The sequence below is a fragment of the Hippoglossus stenolepis genome, chromosome 5 (genome assembly GCF_022539355.2).
Source record: "Hippoglossus stenolepis isolate QCI-W04-F060 chromosome 5, HSTE1.2, whole genome shotgun sequence".
NCBI lineage: Eukaryota > Metazoa > Chordata > Actinopteri > Pleuronectiformes > Pleuronectidae > Hippoglossus > Hippoglossus stenolepis.
Genome location: NC_061487.1, coordinates 11,173,405 through 11,193,028, shown reverse-complemented (window position 1 = coordinate 11,193,028; position 19,624 = coordinate 11,173,405). Strand labels below are relative to the sequence as shown.

Below are 19,624 nucleotides of genomic sequence, written 5' to 3'. Positions count from 1 at the left end.
AGATACTGATGCTGCACAGAAAACACTCGGCTTCCCTCCTCCCTCTTCTTCTTCTTCTTCTTCTTCCTTCAGTCTCAGTTGAGCAGTGCATTGTTTTTCTCTCCCTCTGTCTCGCTCTTTGTGCTCTAGTCTCTCGCTCGCTCGCTCACAAACTTCACAATATGCCACACTCGAGCTGCAGCCGTCTGTTATTGTGCAGCATGCAGACAAGCTGCTCGGAGCCGAGCAGTGATATCATCCCATTGTGCCTGTGCTGTCACCTGCACCGAAGAGCACGGGGTCCAAGCAGGAGAGGGGAGGAAAAAAGAGGTGGATGGAGAAAAGGAGGCAGGAGTCTCAGGAGAGAGAGGAGTCTTGCAGGGGGAATGGAGGACAGCGTGGTCTCCCTCCACTGGGCCAGTTAGTACCACAGACCTCTGCAAAGACTCCTGGGACAAACATCAGAGAAGGACAAGCAGTTATATAACCTACGCCAAGGATGTTGTGTTTTCGTTTTGTCTGTCCGTCTGTTAGTTAACTGAATTTCGCAGAAACTACTGGACAGATTACTACAAGGCTTGGCGGAAGGATGTGGTGGCATTTAATTTTGGTGTGGATCCAAAGAAATGGGCAAATCCAGGGATTTTGTTTCACTTTCTGCCCGACATTTGTGTCAGTTATTCAAGAATAATTTGTTAAACTTGATGTGAAAACACAGACACTCTTAGGATTGTTTGACATATACACTCTACTGTGTCATCCAAGTTTAGTAAGAACCATCCATTCTCTGATCCGTCCACTTTCTCAGTACCTTCTCACCACTTCCTCCATTGTTACCACAGCAGAATTATAGGCAAGGGATGTTTTTGGTCATACACACGACTCTGCTGCTCTTTCTCTATATTTTACTCTCTAATGAACTCTAATCACTTCAGCTCTTCATGTACAGATGTTTAATGTTGAAGCCTCAAACAGCCTGATTCTTTCTTTTCCTTTAAGGCCTTTAATGTTGGAGCCAGCCCTTCTAATACACTAGCAATCATTTTGAACATTTCGGATCCTGTCCTGGCAATGGTACAGTAATAACCACCTGTAAAAAGGCCAATATTCACTTCTGTTTTACGCTTCAGTTTTTGTATTGAGAGGCAACAAGCTAATAGATGATCTTTAGAGGTACATATAGGCAAAAAATTGGGCCAACCTGCTCAAAAGACTGTAAACAGGGTCTCGCCAAACAGCTGCACAACCTCACACACGCACACATACAGTACAAGCACACACCTTTGCAGATTATTGTTGCAGGAATGCACACACTCTTCTCTTTTTCCACAAAAACACACACTAACGACTAGGGTTGCAAAGGGGCAGAAAATTTCCGGTAAATTTCCGGAAACTTTCCATGGGAAGTTAAGCTCGGGAATTTTGACACTCTTTTTGCAAATGTTAGCTTATAACAGGTAACTTAAATGTAGTTGAAAACAAGACTAGGCAAGCCTAGCTCAGCTGGAACCTGGATGCAGCTAGGTGGGAACATTGTCTGCCAGAAACGTAAACCTATGACTTTCTGTTGTTTTTGAACGTCTTTGTCATTACCTAGCATATTGATTACTTGTTACACTGAAGTCATGCTCATTTTAATACCAAGTTTATTTGTATACAGTAGGCTAACTTTTTACAGCAGAGAGTAGGATGTATGTATGTCCACACAAAAGTACACCATCACCTCGATTACTCGCGGCTGTTGGGGTCCATCAAAAAAGCGAGAGTTGGGCTACTTATCAAAAATAAAAGTAATCACCGCAAATTAAAGGCTGAGCATTAAAAACATCATTCAAAACTCTATTTTAAAGATGTATGGAATGCAGCACACGCTGTGTTTCTTTGAAAAGGATGTAGCTAGCTATTGTAAACCAAATTGACAGAATTAATGGATTGTTTTATTTTTCTCTCAACCCGACATGATTAAATGCGTCAAATGAAAGTCCGAAGTCCTCTTGTCCGAGAAAGCACGCTGTATCCATTATTGATTGACAACGCAAACAGGTGACTGTATTTATAGTCCACAGGAACAAAATTGTCTTGCTGGCAAGTGGCTAACGTTAGCAATTCTAGATCTTGCAGCATGATCTTGGTTAAAACAACCAAGATCATGGTTGATCATGGTCGATGACATCATCAACACCGCTTTCTCCTCCGCTGAGCCACAGGAGACATTTAACACCTGTGAACTACTTCCCATTAACTGATGTTTATGTGTAAAACTACTTCCCCTTTGCACTTTACATCCATTTCCTCTAAAGTAAAAATATATTCAGAAACCACCAATACTCATCTCCAAAATACTGTCACATAGAGGAAACTGCTGAGGTCAGATTTTCATATTTAAGTCCATCGTTTCTGCAGGTTTTGATAAGTTTTCACTGACCGGGTTCTATCCTGAGATCCACATAGAGACGGTAGAGTTCTACTCACAAATGGATTAAGTCAAAAATGTCATTTTTAAAATTTGTATTAGAAATGTTTGCATGCATGTCTGCTTATGACAAAACAAAATGTTTATATTTATGTCTGTATATGACAAGGTAAATACAGTCTAGTATAAATTACCCCAAAGTTTCCAGTTCATTCCCATTAATTCCCGTATATTCCCGTTAATTCCCATGGAAAGTTTCCAACTTTGAATATTCCCGGAATTTTGCAACCCTACTAACGACTCTCACACACACAGCAGCTAACTAGCCGACACCTCCACATCTTTATTGTCTTTTTCACCACTGCTTCTCTCATTTGCTCCTGCCTTTGGCACATACTTTCTTTCTCTCCTCTCCTGTATTTCCCATCTCTCCGTCTCCCTCCCTCTGCATTTTTATCTCAGCACCGGCAGCAACCTTGTGTGTGTGTGTGTGTGTGTGATTGTGTAGACTGGCTGATTAAACCCTTCAGCGCTTTTTCCCTCAACACCTCAACATAACGTCACACCACAGACGCTCCAGCACCTCTAGCTGCCTTTGGTTGGTTTCACTTATATCAAAGTTATTTTCATAGGAATATCTGTGAGCAGTATTAAAGCAGTGGACACAAAATGTTCCTTTCATTTTTTTATTTTATTATATTTTTGCTCTTCACTCATTGAGCGCAGTGTGGATTTTACATCAGAGGTGGAGTGGGAGGAGGTGAAAGATCAGATTGTCAGTTTCTGGACCCACTAGAAAGACCATGACTTTGTGTTTGTGCTATTAAAAATGAAAAGCACGAGAAGCCTTTGCTGTGATGCTTCAAAGTGTTTCTCCTGGCTTTTTCTTTGCCTCATGTTTTATCTCCGTCTAGGTGTATTTGTGTTTGAGAGGAAACTTTTTTTTAGCCCATGGAAAGCATTCAGTTCACTGCAGGCTCTCCAGCAGGTGTACACAGCTCTCCACAACTGGACTTGCTTGAGTTTCTTGAAGATGTTTCACCCCTCATCCAAGAGGCTTCTGCCCTTCTGATGGACTGGAGAGACGTTCCAGGTATTTAAGTAATGACCCACAAGCGTGTCAATATGTTTACAGCGTGTGACTGTGAGCACGCAAGTATGCTGATGTCAGCATTTAGCTCAAAACACAACTGTGTCTCAGAGCAGAATATTCTCCAAGGCTCATTCAACAATACTACGTTTTAGTTTGAAAATGCATCACTGTTGCTACGGTTACACCTGCCGTCCACACTAGTCTGGAGTTTTTGAGCGTTAGAAACACTGCTAGCACCATTTTTATTTATCACCAGCTGTGAATGCAAAACGTTGCCAACACATACTGTCAGTAACAGTTTCACCTCATCATTGGTTCAAGAAAAGAAATCCTTCATCTCACTTTTCACCAATTGCAATTACTGCAACTAAACAACCAACTGCAGAATATTCTACATTTACTTCCTACTAACGTCGATGCACACATGCCCTGTGTACGTGAATGGTCACATGATATACATTTTTAGGGCTTTCAGTATGAATCAAGGTTATTACTGAATACTTGTGTGGATGGAGATTGTTTTAGTTTTTAAAATAGCATTGTTTTTCTCCAAATACTTGACAGCCCCACGGTTCTTTCTAAAATACTGTGGTTGTGTGTGTGTGGTGGACACTATATGTGATTATGTGCTCTTGGGGGGTTTAGGTTGTGGAGACAGGTGGTGTGAGAGCCGGACACAGCGTGGGTGAGGATGAAGAAGAGGAGATGAAGTGAAATCTCATTCCCCTCCCGCTGCACTCCCAGGATGTCTTCTGGAGACACCAGGCTCCCTCAGCTGTTGTTATGGTTCCCTAATGAAACTTAATGAATGCTAATGAAACGTAATTCAGGAATGGCGGTCGAGCAGCTCTTTTCTTCTGTCGCCGGTTGTAAAGTAACGGGTGCAAAATGCTTTTTCACAGCGTTAAATAAAACTGCAGTCCAGCCACCGGGCTGTGGATGGTGTGTAATGCGTCAGTGGGGCAAGTTGTTTGTTGCTTATGGCTGCAGTGTTGCTCACAGTAATGAACAGTCTGGATGATGCACCCCCGTGCAGCATCGATCGCACACTCTCACACAGACGGCGGATGGAAATTGGTCCTGGTGGGGAAGGGTAGGAGGTGCACACATGCCTGCACCTTCTGTGGACACATATGGAAGCAGGGATCAGCACACATATACATACTGAGTGTGTGTGTGTGCGTGTGTGTGAGCGTGTGTGTGTGCGGGCGTGTGTGACAGTGTGTGTTTATTGACGTCTGTGGGTGCTCACTGGGCCGAGGATGATCTTCTTATTGGTGGCAGTATGGAGCATATAGAGAGGACCGTGCTCGGCAGGCCTTTCTCTCCCTTTGCTGCAGAAGTCGCTTGGATGTCTTCCACCTCCCCTCATGTCCTCAGCTGGTGCTCTCTGCTGTTGGAGACAAGCCCCCCACACACTGTGTCAAAACCAGGCTGTAGAGTTTCCTCTCCTGCCTCATTACCACATGAATAGTTGCCATTTTGCCATATACTGTATTGCTATTGTTGGCAAGTCACTCAATGTCACTGGCTCGTACATGGTGCACTAACAATAGGCAGAGGAGGAGGGATTCCTCTGTCAGATAGTGAAAATTGGTTTTATTATTCAGCTGTATTACTGTAGTTTTATGATTACCCACATTGCAACATGTTGTATGCAAGCCAGCAGTTTTCCACCTCAGTGGGATTATCATTAATAATTCCATATTGCAGTGAGAAGCTGTGCAGCCAAACAAACAAAAGAGCCGACAGACAATACTCACAAATCTATAGTAACTTCTGGGAACAGTCAAACAAATATAATGTAGTAAACAGCTTTAATGTTGTTCTACACAAGTGTGATTACTTTTTAGTTCTTCCGAGACAAAAAACATACGATGTCCATCCAGTGTGTTTGCTGAGCCATAAAGAAAAACTGTGGTTTATTAAAACATTTATTTCTGAAGCGCTGGCCTCTACTCCCTATGATAGCAGTGTACTCTCTGCAGTAATGACTGAGGTCTGGAAGCACAGCAACATTTCCACAGATTGGTAAAACAAACCTTAAGACATATTAAGACGTGTGTTTCCCACGTTATACACATGGGAAACACACCCAGGTTTAGCCAAGAGAATATGAAGAGGAAACCCAAACGGTCTGGTGTAAACGTGATCGTTAGTGGGGGGTGGTGGCTGTGGTTTAGGGGGTCGAGCGGGCTGTCCTCAAACGTGTGTGTGAATTCATTGGTGAATGGAAAAACAGTTCTGTAAAGCGCATTGATTGGTCATCAAGACTAAAAAAGCGCTATATAAATACAGACCTTTTACCTTTTACCATCATCGTTGACAGATTACCCTCCTGGTCTATAGATTTGTCCTACTGTTCTTGCTGTAGTCTTGTTCATTCACAGTTTGCCTTTGCAGAGAGACACGGTCACAAACGATAATCAACTGCCAAGACGAATTACGTGTTATCAAAGTACCAGCTTGTTCAACACAGCTAGGGTCTCATGCAAATGTCAGAGTATTTACACATTGTATTGTCAAACAAATACTCTGGCGAAACGAACCAGAGTAAACAAACCCTTGAGTCTGGCGAACTTGAGGGTTTGTTTGAAATTGTATTATCGTCTGGCTGCTTGATTTGCGTCCTGTTGTTCGTAGCTGCATTTCCACATGTTCACAGTGTGCATCACAGAAACAGAATTAATGTGAGTAACAGTTAGGGGAAATAAAAATGAGGCGGGTGCTGCTCTGGCTTCTGTTGAGTTGAACTGTTGTCTGTTTCGAATTGCGCCAGTAAGGAGTCAGAGTGAAATACGATACATGACACCACAGGTCCTTAACCTCGGGGATGGTCTGCTGCTTGTGTGTGTGTTAAATCTCTTCTATTCTACACGTTCTTTGTTGTTGTTTTTTTACTGCGCTCTCTCTGCCTCTGTCTCTCTCCCTCTGTCCTTTTCTTTTTCTCTCCATCATTCTCTCTGTTGTGTGTGAGCATGTTAACACTCCAGCTCTGTCACTGAGCCTCATGGCACCATGGAAACCAGTTGCAGCATTCTCTATCTGTGTCTTTGTGTGTGTGTGTGTGGTGATGGGCGGGGATCAGGGTCTTGTTTAGTTTCAAAAAGCTGAGGAGAGGTCGCGGCCGTCCCTGTGGGCCTCTTGCTGTAATTCATGTAAATTCCCTTAAGACCTCGGCCGCTTTGTTTTCCACATTGTCCCCAAACCTGAATCTGATGCCTGTGTCATCAGCGCAGCTCGATGCGAAGTTAACGTTTTAGTTTCTTCATTGTGAAATTCCTTCACTTTCCTTTGATACATCAAAGGAGCAACTATGGTTAAACCAGATACCACAGGTTATCGTGACAGTGCTGCTATTGGATGATACCAGACCCTTGTGTGTTATTGTGTTGAGATGAGTTCAGCCGGAGTTAACAAGGCTAAAACTGACACTGACATGGACCAGGACAAAGCAACACATTTGCCAGAGGACAGTGCTTGTCTCTCATATCAAAGCATCGTAATGGTTTATTACTTAATGGAGAATCAAATTTGAACAATTACTGATTTGATGTGAGCTCCAAAGCAATCTAACTCAAACAAACAAGCGTTGAAAATTACTTGTAGGGATGTGTGAGTGGCGAGCGTTAGGGAACTAAATCATCCGTACTTGTTCTTTCATTTTGTCTCTGACAGCGGTGAAGTATTTTATAAGTGTCCCGCCTCCCTCTGCCCCACCCTGCCTTGATAGCCTTGTGAACCCAGCCCCTTATTCTCTTCACGAGCCAATCATATTTCACTTCCATTCATGTCTCTGAATGGGAAACTCAAAAGGGAGTCCTCATCACGAACACCCACTGATAGGCGAATGCATGCAGGCACACACACGAACACACACACACACACACACACACCCACACACATGCAGACAGTTCTAGTTAGGAGGGCTTGGTCTGGACCACAGCATGAACTTTGTTCTGTTAAAAGTTGCCATTGAAATATGCAGTTGCCATTGAAATATTGTTCTTCTATTGGTGTGGTGACAAAGAGCAGGGAGGGCGGCAGTCCTATCTCAGTGTGAGTCTGAAGGAGCAATGGGCCGGCGGGGATCACCCAGTGTCTCTGCTCAACGGAGTCAGTGTGCAGAAATAATGCCCATTAAACTTGGTCAATCACGCCCCCTCGCTCAATGAAATATGCCCCTTTCACTCATTTCACACCACAATCTATACACCTCTCCGCCATCCATCATCTCTGAAAGATGTCTGAATGCTTTTATTTATGATACATTTTTCAAATTAATGGCTTCTTATGCCGTGACGTTAGATGCTGAGAAAGCTTATCGTGCTGAGTTATGTTATGGAGAAAACGAGCGAAGTTGTCCATTAGTAAATTGAGGTGGAATTCAAGCGTAGAGTTTTCATGTCTCTTGATCACCGGTGAAGCTCTGACGGTCTTCAGCTTCATGGTTTCTTCGTGGTATGTGGGTGGAAATTTTATACTGGCGGTGGCATGTAACAATGACCATGTTGTGAAGCCATTGAGCGTGTCCCAGTGGTGCAGACAGAAGTCATATGGCTTTGTAGGATTATTAAGTGTTGAGTCCCACAACTGCAAAGGAACACTACACCAGTGGAGACACAATGAGTAAAAGTGCCAAAACCACAAAGCAAAACTAATCCATGACAAGTAAAAGTCCTTAAGTACTTAAGCAAAAAGTTCAGAAGTATTATTACCTAAGATAAGGAGAACCCATTAAATTTTGGTGTGGATTTGGCTGAGGAGGCAGATCCAGGATTATATATATAGGGAATTTCAACATTTTCCAAATTTTCCAATTAAGGGCAAATTCATGGATCTTAATGAAGATAATCAGGTACATTTAGGGAACTGATATCTGAGTGTGTGAAATTTGGTGCAGCTTGAAGGGGACTGTTGGGCCTCTGCAGAGGTATGAGTGCCATTCTAGTCTGCCAAATACCTTGGTATCGTAAGTAAAAGTATTGGTTCATCAGCACAATCATTAGATATGAAATTGTATTACACTGTTTATACCAACACAAGAGTGTGCTTGCAGTTGTTTACTATCGTAGACACTCATTGTGGAGTTTTAACTTCAGTAGTACATGATTAGGTGGTTTAGTCCAGTGGTTTCCGACCTAGCGGCTAGGGCCCCTCTGAGGGGGTCATAAGATACATTTGAAGGGCCAAGAAAAATAAATCTCTTCAACACAAATCAATTGCATTTATTTGTTTTTTTGCTTTGGATTAAGAGAGGAAATGTCTGTTTGGGGTAACTGGTAACATCACATAGATCATGACAAGGGCCCAGACTACATAGTGTCATAATAGGTCACAAGCCGACCAGTTACACTTACATTGTATACACTCATTATTGGCTTTTATATGTAAAATCTTTATCATTAAAGTAGATTACAATGATAAAGTACGGTGGAGTGGATGCAAGTAAAGTAACCCAGACTTGTACTTGTTCTTTACATGAGTTAATGTATTAAGTTTCATTCCACCACTGTGGCCGAAGAGCGAGATAAAGTGTGAAATAAAGTTTAGTGGATACCGGAGTCTAAATCATTGTTCACTCCGGTGGACAATGTTCCTTGAGACAGATTATGTTACATTTCTGTGCTTTTGTAGTGAGCGGGGCATTATTTAGAGGCCAGGCCAGAGAATGGTGACTCTTTCAGACCATTGTTACCCTCTGCAACCATAGCTAACGGATGCCAAAAGAGCTTTTTCTCTTACATCTATTCTTTTAAAACGGGTTGCAATAATACCAGTGAGGAGTCTGCAATAAATAAGCCTCCCCTCACTGAGTCAACTAGATTAGATTGCAGGGGGACATCTGTTGAGTGTAGGTGAGCACTTTCTCACTGTATGGGAAAGGAAGTCTTTAGGATGTGCCTCAAGGCATTTTCCTTTTATCTGCGTTTGCTGTGCTGGGTCTCCTCCACCTCCGCCCTCTATTGAACATTTAGAAAGCTGCATTGACACGAGCACAATCAGTGCAGCTGACAGTTATTTTCATGTACACCGGGGCGCTAGTTGATTTAACATGCAATCATAGTGTCAGTTTTACATTCATGCTTTGCCAAATGCACATCGCAGGATGTTATGCTCCGTCGTCTCCTCGTCCCGCCGACAGTTACACCCCTTACACAGCAAATAACTTTTTCAATATTTAATGCTCCTGCTCCAATGTGAGTAAAAAAAACAAACCCACCCGGTAACTTTGTAGATTCTGCTAGTTGTACATGTGATACCAGGAAATGTTTAACCCCCATTGTAGAGAGACAAAAGGTTGTTTTAATCCCACTGTGAGAGAGGAGGGAGGGTCAGGGGAGGGACGTGGGAGGAGGGGTTGTGGGTGTGTTGGAGGGCTGGTGGTGGTGGTGGTGGGGGGGTGGTTTTGTGAGAGAATGGGCTCCTCTCTCCTCACTGTCAGTCAGTCACAGCAGACACGTCGAGGAATACGCAGCCACTGGGATTAACACAACCGAGCGGCAGATGCACACGCCGAGGGGATTTACTTTCATTTACATGTGCAGAGATAAAGGTGATGTATGTGATGTACACTGTGTTTTGTTAATAGCAACCATGTAATCACCTGATGCTCTCAGAGATCGGCAGGTGATGGGGACAAATCCACTGATTCTCTTTCGGGATGTTTCATGCTGAACCAATGAAAGGTCCTGGATGATTTTACTGCTGAGACACTCAATCCATTAGTTTGTTTACATAAAATGAATTCTCATAAAATTGTATTGTTTTTTTTAAAGTTCTGTATGAAGGAAAAAAATCTAAAATATTTAATGCTATAAGCTTCTCATATGTGATGATTTCTTCTCTCTATTATTTTTAAGCTACTATTAAGTTAAACACGTTTTTGACAGTTCACCAGACAAAATAGATATTTAGCGTTCAGCTTTTGGAACGTGTAAATCTCTAAACCTCTAAATGATTATTAGATTACAAATGAAGCAATAGTCGATTAGTTGATGAGCAGAAAATAGCTTCTGTTTTATGGAATTTTATTTCATTTCATTTTGTGTCATTCAGTTTTTAAGCAAAATTGCAAAACATCACCAAGTTCTATTGTAAAGATTTGCTGCTTTTATATAGATAGAGATAGATAGATAGCGTTTTGAAAATAATTTGGGTATAGAGGATTGCTTGTTGTTTGTCATTTTATACACTTTAAACTGATTATATGCAGATTATCAATTCTCAGTATTTTTGCTAAATCAGCAAATCCAATTAGCTTTGACGATAATGTGTGAAGGAGAGAATGTGAGTTTCTCGCAGTGTGGTAACATTTCCTGAGCAGACTTCTTTTGCACTGTGACGTCCACAAAAAGCCTGTTTCCTCGGACAATCAGCCGTGCTGTTATACATTTTAATGGATAGTTTGCACTTTGCCAGCACTTTCATAGAAACACATCTTCTTTCTTCTGCTGAAACTCAACTTATCTCCCCCTTATTGTCACTTCTCTGTCTCTGATGCAGCGTCCCTTAATGTAAATTCATCTTTGAGGGAAAAAAAGAAAGTGCTTAAGTTCTAATTATTTCTCTCGTCTGTGTTGTAGTAATGATGCTTCACCGGGAAAGTGATATCTTCTACAGCCACACTCTTCCTCTTATTAGCCAAGAGCCTAAAATTAATCCCGCAGGCCACTATACTTGTGCTTAGCCCCTTACACACACACACACACACACACACACACACACACACACACACACACACACACACACACACACACACACACACACACACACACACACACACACACACACACACACACAGACAGACAGGTAGTCACACACATCAAGATAACACAGCCTGGAGAAGCAAGAGGCTCATTAGAGAAACGTGTGACATCTCACTTTCTGACATTATCTGCTGTGAGCAATGCTTATTCAACCTGTGGACATCTCACTTTACTCTACATGCATCTGAATGTGGGAAATGGAAACACACTCTATGTCCTTGGACTTAATTAGAGCAATGGTTGGTGGTTGTGCTGTCTGCGTATAGCCAGCATACATATATATTATATATATACAGTATAATGTGTATGACTTATATTATATTTTCTTATTAACTCTGCTAAGAAGGTCATGTCTTGACTCCTGTCCATTTGTTTGTTGGTTTGTTTGTGAGCAATTATGTGGAGGGGTGGGGCATAATAACCCAAGGCAGAACTGGCGAAACCCGTATGGGTGCCATTCTAGTTGATGATGCAATTCTGTTATTTTTATTTATAGCAGCTAACATGTAGCTTTGTGCAGCTTGTTCTGTGGTACTAGTGCTTACTGTGTACTTTTCTGAGCACAATTGCCAACTATTATCAATATATATATAGCTAATATGTTGGTTTATTAACACATACAGACATTTTGTCATTTGATCCTTTCGTTAACCTCAAAGTATTGATTTGAGCAGCTTTCAGGTTCAGGATGTGTGTTACACGCGTGTGCCTCATGTATTAGCTCTTAGCTGTAGTCCTTTCAGTTTGCTGTGAAATGTTGCTGTGCTGTCTCCACATCCATCAGCTGTGTGTTTTGTTTGTCAGCACTCATGACAGGAGAGTGCTCCTTGAGGTAACCAGGGCATTGTGTGTCTCTCGCACTGCCCACTGTCAGAATCCTGTGGTCGGCTATTTCCAGTCTCGCTCCTCCGTCCCTTTCCTCATCACCATGGCAGCAGAGTTTGGCTGAGCTGAGGCCGACTCGGCGGTGACTGAGGGCAGAGGTGGGTTGGCGGGATGGCTGGCCCGATGTCATGGGAGGGGAGGGGGGCTCTTTTGATGGGATCAGCCTTCAGGATGTAGAAAGGTCATTTCGTCGGTTTGTTTTATTCATTGATCTCAGCTGCAATCAGCTGATTTGTAGCTGTTGGCACAGTGAGGAGGAAATTATGAGGTGTAAGGTCGAACTGAAGAAGACAATAGTTTTGCCGTAGTTCTCTGTTCAGGTATCAGCAGTAATATAATGTGATGCTGTGTGTTCGTTCGAGTTTTTAAAACATGTTTCTTTTGAAATTCAGAGCTTTCAAAAGATCAGATTTTCTGGTGTAATATTCTGTAAGTCAATAAAACTATTTACCTCACAAACTCAGTGTATTTGTAGAAAAAGCTTCAAGTAAGTAAACTTGATTTTGCAGAAGTCGTATGAAAAACATCTTGTAGTCAAGCTCGCAGTGTGCAGCAGCTGCAGGGTTGAATCTCAGGTGGTACGAGAGACTTGATCTTCAGTCTGAGCGAAAACAACTGAAAACACATCTGTGATTGGGAGAAACAGAACAAATGTGAAATTGTGTGTTTCACGATTGTGTGTGTGTGTGTGTGTGTGTGTGTAGTGAAAGTAGTGTTAGAGCAGCTTTCAATGGGACTTCCAGACTTGTTATTTAGAGCAGCAGACTGGAGTCGATAAGCCTTCGCTGGTAAATTGGATTGGCTTCTTCAATCGTTTCGCCCATCAACTCCTGCAGGTGTGTGTGTGTGTGTGTGTCCACTGTGACGAAGTTTGAGGAAAGGTTTGGATAATAAACAAAGGAGAGAATAGAAAGGTAGAAGCAGCCTGCGTGGGAAGTCCCCACGTTAGAGCTGAACAACTGAGCAGAGAGAGAGGGGAGGAGATTCAAAGAGAGGACTGTGTTTACAAAAGAAATAAAGAAATGGAGGAAACAAAGACAATCAGGTGAAAGGCATGAGGTGGAGGAAAGGTGACGTGAGGAGAGTATGTGAAGGAGCCGTAACATTAACAATAGTCTTGAATTTTACATGCCTCACACCATTTGATATTAAATCCCACATCTGCACAGGGTTTTAATGTTTAGGATGTGGAACCTGAGGAAAAATTAGGAAACAAAGTGAAGGAAATGAAGAAGGACAGGTCAGTGTGTGAGGGTTGGAAAGAGAAGGAACTTGACGTGAGGATGTAAGTGAAAAGCGGCAGAGAAAAGAAAAAGAGAGAATAGGTTGGGACAGGACTTCAGCTTTGTCTGGATCATGACGCAACATGTACGTCCCCAATTCTCATGATCTGAAGATCTGTCAAATTGTCATGTTAAACTTTGATTTGTGAGCCAAAGAGAAAAAATCTGTCATCTTCAGAAATCCTCTCTTAAGCTGAGATGGAAGAATGGAGGAGGAGAGGGGGGATGAAATTGGGCAGAAAAACGAATATATATTGAACACATGTCAAGACAAAAACATGTATGTTGTCCTTATAAAGGTACCGTGACTTTCAGCTGATTTCACGACTCCGTGTGAGGTCCTGACCTGGACTGCTGGAAATATTCTGACAAAAAAAAGGAGGAGATGAACTGAGAGAGGAAAAGAGGAGAAAGGAGGTTGGTCGGGGAGGTTAAAAAAGGAGGAGAAAAGGAAAATGAAGATTACCGAAGAACAGAGAGAAGATGAGAAAGAACAGGAGGTGAGAGAGGACAAGGACAGGGGTGAGGATAGCAGTAGGTAATAGGGAGGAAAGGAAGCACAGAACAGGCGAAGATAAGAGAAGAAAAAGGAGATGAGACAAGACAAGAGGAGCGACAGGGAGGAGAAGTGTCTCTTCTCCAGCTTCCAGCCGCAGGCTTTTGTGTCTATCAGTTTGGATTACACACTCCTGCCTCGGAAAATCCATGTCCGCACTCTGGTTTACACAGCTCGGGTGTTTGCTTTCTTTTCACCACCAAAACTTGTCACAGTTGGAAGTGTTTTAAGTGCATTTCCACCGAGTCAACACACTCACGCATGATTATGCTTTGAAAAAGAGAATCTCTCCTTTCCTTCCCTCACCCTGCGTTTGATAAGAAGAGGAGATTTCATGCTGGAGGTTCCTGGTGTGTAATCTGTGACCGAGCAGGAGACTTCCTATACAAAAAGGATTTCTGCAGATTATAATAAAACCAAACATGGAGTAGTAGGCCCATTGTGAAGTCAAATGCGATGGAAATATGCATAGCGGTGCAAAAGTTCCTCCCTAGAAAGCTTATTAAGAGCGGCTGGATTCCCCTATCTTGGTTTTAAAGTCCTGGTTGTTGTACTTGAAGACGAGAGGAGCGGAGAGAAATAAATTATGAAAACTAAAAATGTGCTATTCTCTTCTATTTGTGTTTGAGCAGATTGAAGAAAAGCTGAGAAGAAAAGGAACAAGGCGACTGCAGCCGGGGAGGAGCAGGAGAGAGGGGGGGTTCCGGGTTTCTCTGGTAAATTGGAATATTTTTTTTTCTCTGTCCGAGTCTGAATTCATTTTTTCCCCCTCATCAGATCATCTCCGCCGGCAACGTCGTTTTCCAAAACAGCATGAGCTTTTCGGAATCAAGCGTTCTTGTTCTTCTCAAAGACATTTCCACTCCCGTAGGATGTGGACACACACAAATGTCAGTCTGTGTGCCAGTGCCTAACAAGTGTCTGCCGTCCAAATATCTTCATCCATGACGCTGCCACAGCCTGAATGTATTCATGCTGACGCTCGCTGTAGAGCTGCTTAGTCTCTGAACATCTTTTAAACCGTTCCACCGCTACGACTCTTCCTCTCTGTGTCTCTGTTGTGATGCCTGTTCTTTAGTCCTGTCTGTAGAGGCAGAGGTCACCACTTGCTTCACTGGCGTTTGTCCACTTTGCAAAGTGTGTTTTTGTCGCAGCCTCCATTTTGGCAGAAAGGTTTGGCAGGGAATTTAGAAAAACAACAACAAAACACTGGCATTTCTAGTGTCCCAACTGTCCGCTTGATGCATATGGTCGTCAAGGTAACAGTCCCCCTGCTCGCTCACCGCTGCGACAATTGGACGTCGACACTTAGAAATCACAAAATAGCACTCGGAGACTAAATCTGGCCATGTGCCGCTCTCTTATTGACGCATAATGTGTCGTAATGGAGCTCGCAGGGGTAGGAGAGCTGCCTAATGGCAGTCGCACAATTAAGAGCTAAAGTCTCTGTGTGCATTAGAGCCCGGAGAATTGACTCTCAGCTCGTTTCTTTAAATGACCCCCTGTAACCTTTGGCTCAACCCCTGATTACAGCTGTTCAGAGAGTGGGATGCAGGGAGGAGTTGATCTAATTCTCTGTGAGTGGAGGTGACACGGTGTGATGTGCATCCACTGCCCTGTGGAGTGTGAAGGAAGGCCCCCGGCCCCTGTTGCACGCCGAGCTGAGGAGGGACTCGTACGACTCCTCTGCCTCTGCTGCTGGTGCTTGTTTTATTTTTGGCCGATTTCTCTCCCTGCTCTACCTCTGCCTGTCCGTTCATTTGTCACTGAGGCTCTCATTCTCCTCTCCTCTTGTCGCTGCACCGTGGCAGTGGGTTGTTGTTGTGAATGCGCGCTGCCTGTCAGAGAGGCTGAGTCCACAGTTTTCAATGGCCGAGTCATGGAGGGCCACACGTAGGAGCTGCGCACTGAATTTGCAGTTTGAAACACAGTGAGGCGTGAAGCGTCCATTGTGAGCGGCGGCATTCAGGGTCCCCGGCCCTTCAATGGAAGGCTGCAGAGGTTTCTGTTTACCTCCACACTGCTGCCTTTCACTGGCTGCTCTCATGTGGCAGGCAAGGGAGTGTGCTATTATCACTCATGTTGGTGTGTTTAGATGCAGAGTGGGGGAGGATGGGAAAAAAACATATATCGAGGAGGATCACCCAATCAGAGCTTCGCCTGTCCAGAAATAGCTCTACATGATTCTGGCTTTTGACTTTAAATCTTATGAGACCGAGTTACATAATCTTCTACAGTGCAGTCAGAAGGTATAATAATGCAGTTTCCTTTTTTTACTCTACTCCGACACCTTGGATCAGAAGTGAAAACTACAAGGTTTAAGTGCTGCCTTTTAGTTTTATAGGCATTTGATTTTCTTGTCAGCAAAGTGCTGCAGGACAACACACGGAAAAGGCAACCATGGTGTTTTATGCCCAAACTCTTGATTTCAATTCAGTCTCTTGACGTCCTCACCTGATCATGTGTCTCTGTGGAACAGACTGAAGGCAAGAATCCCCTGACACGTGTTCAGTGGCTGCAGTACAGGCCTGGCAGAACAACACCGGGGGACGATTCCAACCATCTTGCCTGTGTCTTTTATCCAGGCAACTAAATATTTCTATATATATTATATTTGATATATCATAGCAGGGAATTGAGATCTGATCACGAGTGGTCACAAGAGACACATTCAGGATCCCCTCTCATCCCAGGTGTGAACACATGTACTTAACAGTGACTTAACTACTGATCAGATCACTCAGGGCGAACGTTAATACCAGGGGTGAAGAGCTGTTTGTCTCTGTATATCGACCCTCTGATTGGCTGGGGACCAGACCAGGGTGCACCCTGCCTCTCACTCATTGTCAGCTGGGATTGGCTTTAGCCTCTCTGCTGGCTCACGACCCTTAGAAAAGAGAAGCGGTATAGATGATGGATGGATATTTTATAAGGCTACAAAAAAGTATGTAACTCCTACAATAAAAACTGGACTGAGCCAATGACCCTTCCTTTTCATTTATACCCCTGCACCTGAAAAGTGTCATCATCCACTATGAATGAAGCAGCAGCTTTTCTCACATACTGAGAAAGTACGAGTGATGTTACGCAACTGCACTTCGGAGACCAGACCAGTTGCAGATGAATATAGGGATTCATGCACACACACACACACACACACACACACACACACACACACACACACACACACACACACACACACACACACACACACACACACACACACACACACACACACACACACACACACACACACACACACACACACACACACACACACACACACAGAGGGCCCCTGGGCAGATCTTTGCACGTCGTTTCAGATGAGCACGTCAAGATATTTCTCTTCATAGGTGTCTCTTTGATACGTGCCTGACAATTCTCCATCGGTTCTGTGTCAACACTCTTGTCTGTGCATGTTGTGTTCAAGAGCAGCTGTATCTAAGAGAGAGGCTGTGTGGGTGAGAGAGCAGATTCTGTGTGTGTGTGTGTGTGTTGTTTAGTGTCTCATGGATGTATGGTTGGCAGAGACAGGGAGGTGCTGGGAGACACAGCTGAAGTGTCAGAAGGAAGGACAGGAATAAACAAATAGATGAATAGGTGGATACAAAGAGGGTGAGGGAGAGAAAGAGGCTGCGTGATGTGTTAGAGGTGGTGGGGCCACTCCTGAGGGGCTCCTGCTTCTCCTGCTCCATCTTCCAGGCTTTCAGAGGAAGTCAGCTTCATGCAAATCTGACTCACAAACAGCGGACAGCCTTGAGAGTCAGAGGAGACACTGTTTTATATGTGTGGTTTTATATTATCTAGTCCAGCCTGGAGGTGGGTTTTACTCCATACTCACTGCTGAATGCAGGTTTCTTCCATTGCTCCAAAAACTTGGTTCCCAATTAAAAGGATTATTTTAATTGGTAAGACACAAATGAATTAAGTTCTTGTGTTATTATAACTTCCCAACTTTAAACAAACTCTTTTTTTCCAGTGTAGGTGATGACGACAGGACGTACCAATGTTAAACAAAATTCCTCTGCATTGCAATTTGAAAGCAAACCTTGACATGAACCCTGATTGAGACCTTCAGGTGTGAAAATGGCCTCAGAGAGTGAGAAAGTGGTAGAGGAAATGGAGAGCATAGGGGCCACTGGTGGTTTAAATCCTGACCATGTAATGCAGCCCTTTTTAGCAAACCTGTTTATATGAAAAAAATTTCAGCAGAATTATTGACTCATCTTGTTTTTCTCCTTTTTTTTTTACCTGAAACAACTGAATCCATCTCTCTGGGGGGGGGGTTCTATCAGTTTGGAGGGGGGCCTCTAAAAACTAAATGATATATGTGGCTGTTAGGCGTGGGTCCTGGTCCGAGGCCAAGTCTGTCTGCTCATCAACATAAACAGCCTGCTCCGTGGGTGATGCGCTGGAATACAAATGGCAGAATTTAGATGTACGCCCTCGCTCACCTGCGTCTCAGCCAATTCTGATGAGGAATTTCTCTCGGCACCTGCCGAGAGCGAGAATAAAGAAAAGAGTAAATATGAAATGTAAAAGCACAGGAGAGAAGCAGGCTGTGTTCAGACTTATGTTTGTGCATTTCTACTGTGTGGTGAATAACATCCAACCTCTATCCACCGATATGTTGTTTTCTGTTTCCACATTTCAATTCCACACTATAGAATTATTCTATTCATTGACAGCGTATGCATCTTTCTCCATTCAGGACTTTTTCTATGGAGCTCAGAATAAAAAAACACTCCTTGAATCTAAATCCTTTCCATTCCATTTTAAATACATATATTTTTTAGCTTGTAGTAATTCAAACTAACACATGTTCTACACTCTTCCTTGGTGCACCTCCACTGCATGTTTATTCCTCCTCTCAGGAATGTGTGGGCATGTTCAGATTGTGCTGTGTTGATTTTCTTGTTGCTGCTGCTGCGCCTGCAACCCGGAGAACTTCCACCTTTATTATTCACAAAGCCTCTTTTCACCAGAGACATTTCATAGCAGGTAAAACACCAGTGTTATAGTTTCACGTCCATTAGGTGTGTCAAGTCCAGGGTTCAGAGATTGGGTTTGCTGGATCATTGGCATGACATGTTAGGAGGCTTAAATTTAGGCTACGTCCACACAACACGTTTGTTTGAAAATGCATCAACTCCGGCGTTCACAGTACTCTGGAGCTTTAGAGCGCCTGAGGTGCCCCTGTCACTTGACTCCTTACAGACGAGTAAACATCACAAACAGTAGCGCTAAGGTATTGTATTCATTATGTATAAGTGTTTATGTTTTCCAAGGGACCAACTTTTAAAAACACAATCCTTATTACAATTGTGAGGTGTTTTGATTGTATTTCCAAAGCTTGTTTGAAGTACACAAAGGAATTAAACCAGAAACAATTTGCGAAATATATTCATATATTCACTGTGTCTTTGTTCACAGCTATAGAGTCAACAGACAACAAGAAATTACCTTATTTAAAAAGAAATTAGGTTTGAATATTTAAAGTATACTTGGCCACTGTGTGTTAAAATGTGGCCACTTTATGGCCCCTGATTAAAAACCAAAATCTGCCTTTAAAAAGGAGCCAGTGTTAATGTTAATGATAACAGATGTAATGAGGGAGTTCAGTTCATGTTAACATCAGAGTCCTAA

General features: G+C 43.0%; 1 protein-coding gene across 23 annotated transcripts in view; it reads left to right on the top strand.

The window, feature by feature from the left end:
• Positions 1-19,624, top strand: part of LOC118109536 (neuronal cell adhesion molecule) — an 81,129-nt gene that overhangs the window by 17,526 nt on the left and 43,979 nt on the right. For 22 of the 23 annotated variants that reach the window (XM_035156719.2, XM_047339850.1, XM_047339843.1 and 19 more), the window contains exon 2: positions 14,611-14,694. The gene's annotated coding sequence lies outside the window, so the exon portion shown is untranslated. Of the gene's footprint in view, positions 1-9,937; positions 10,042-14,610; positions 14,695-19,624 lie in introns of those variants that run through there. The other variant, XM_047339840.1, reaches the window with a different exon arrangement.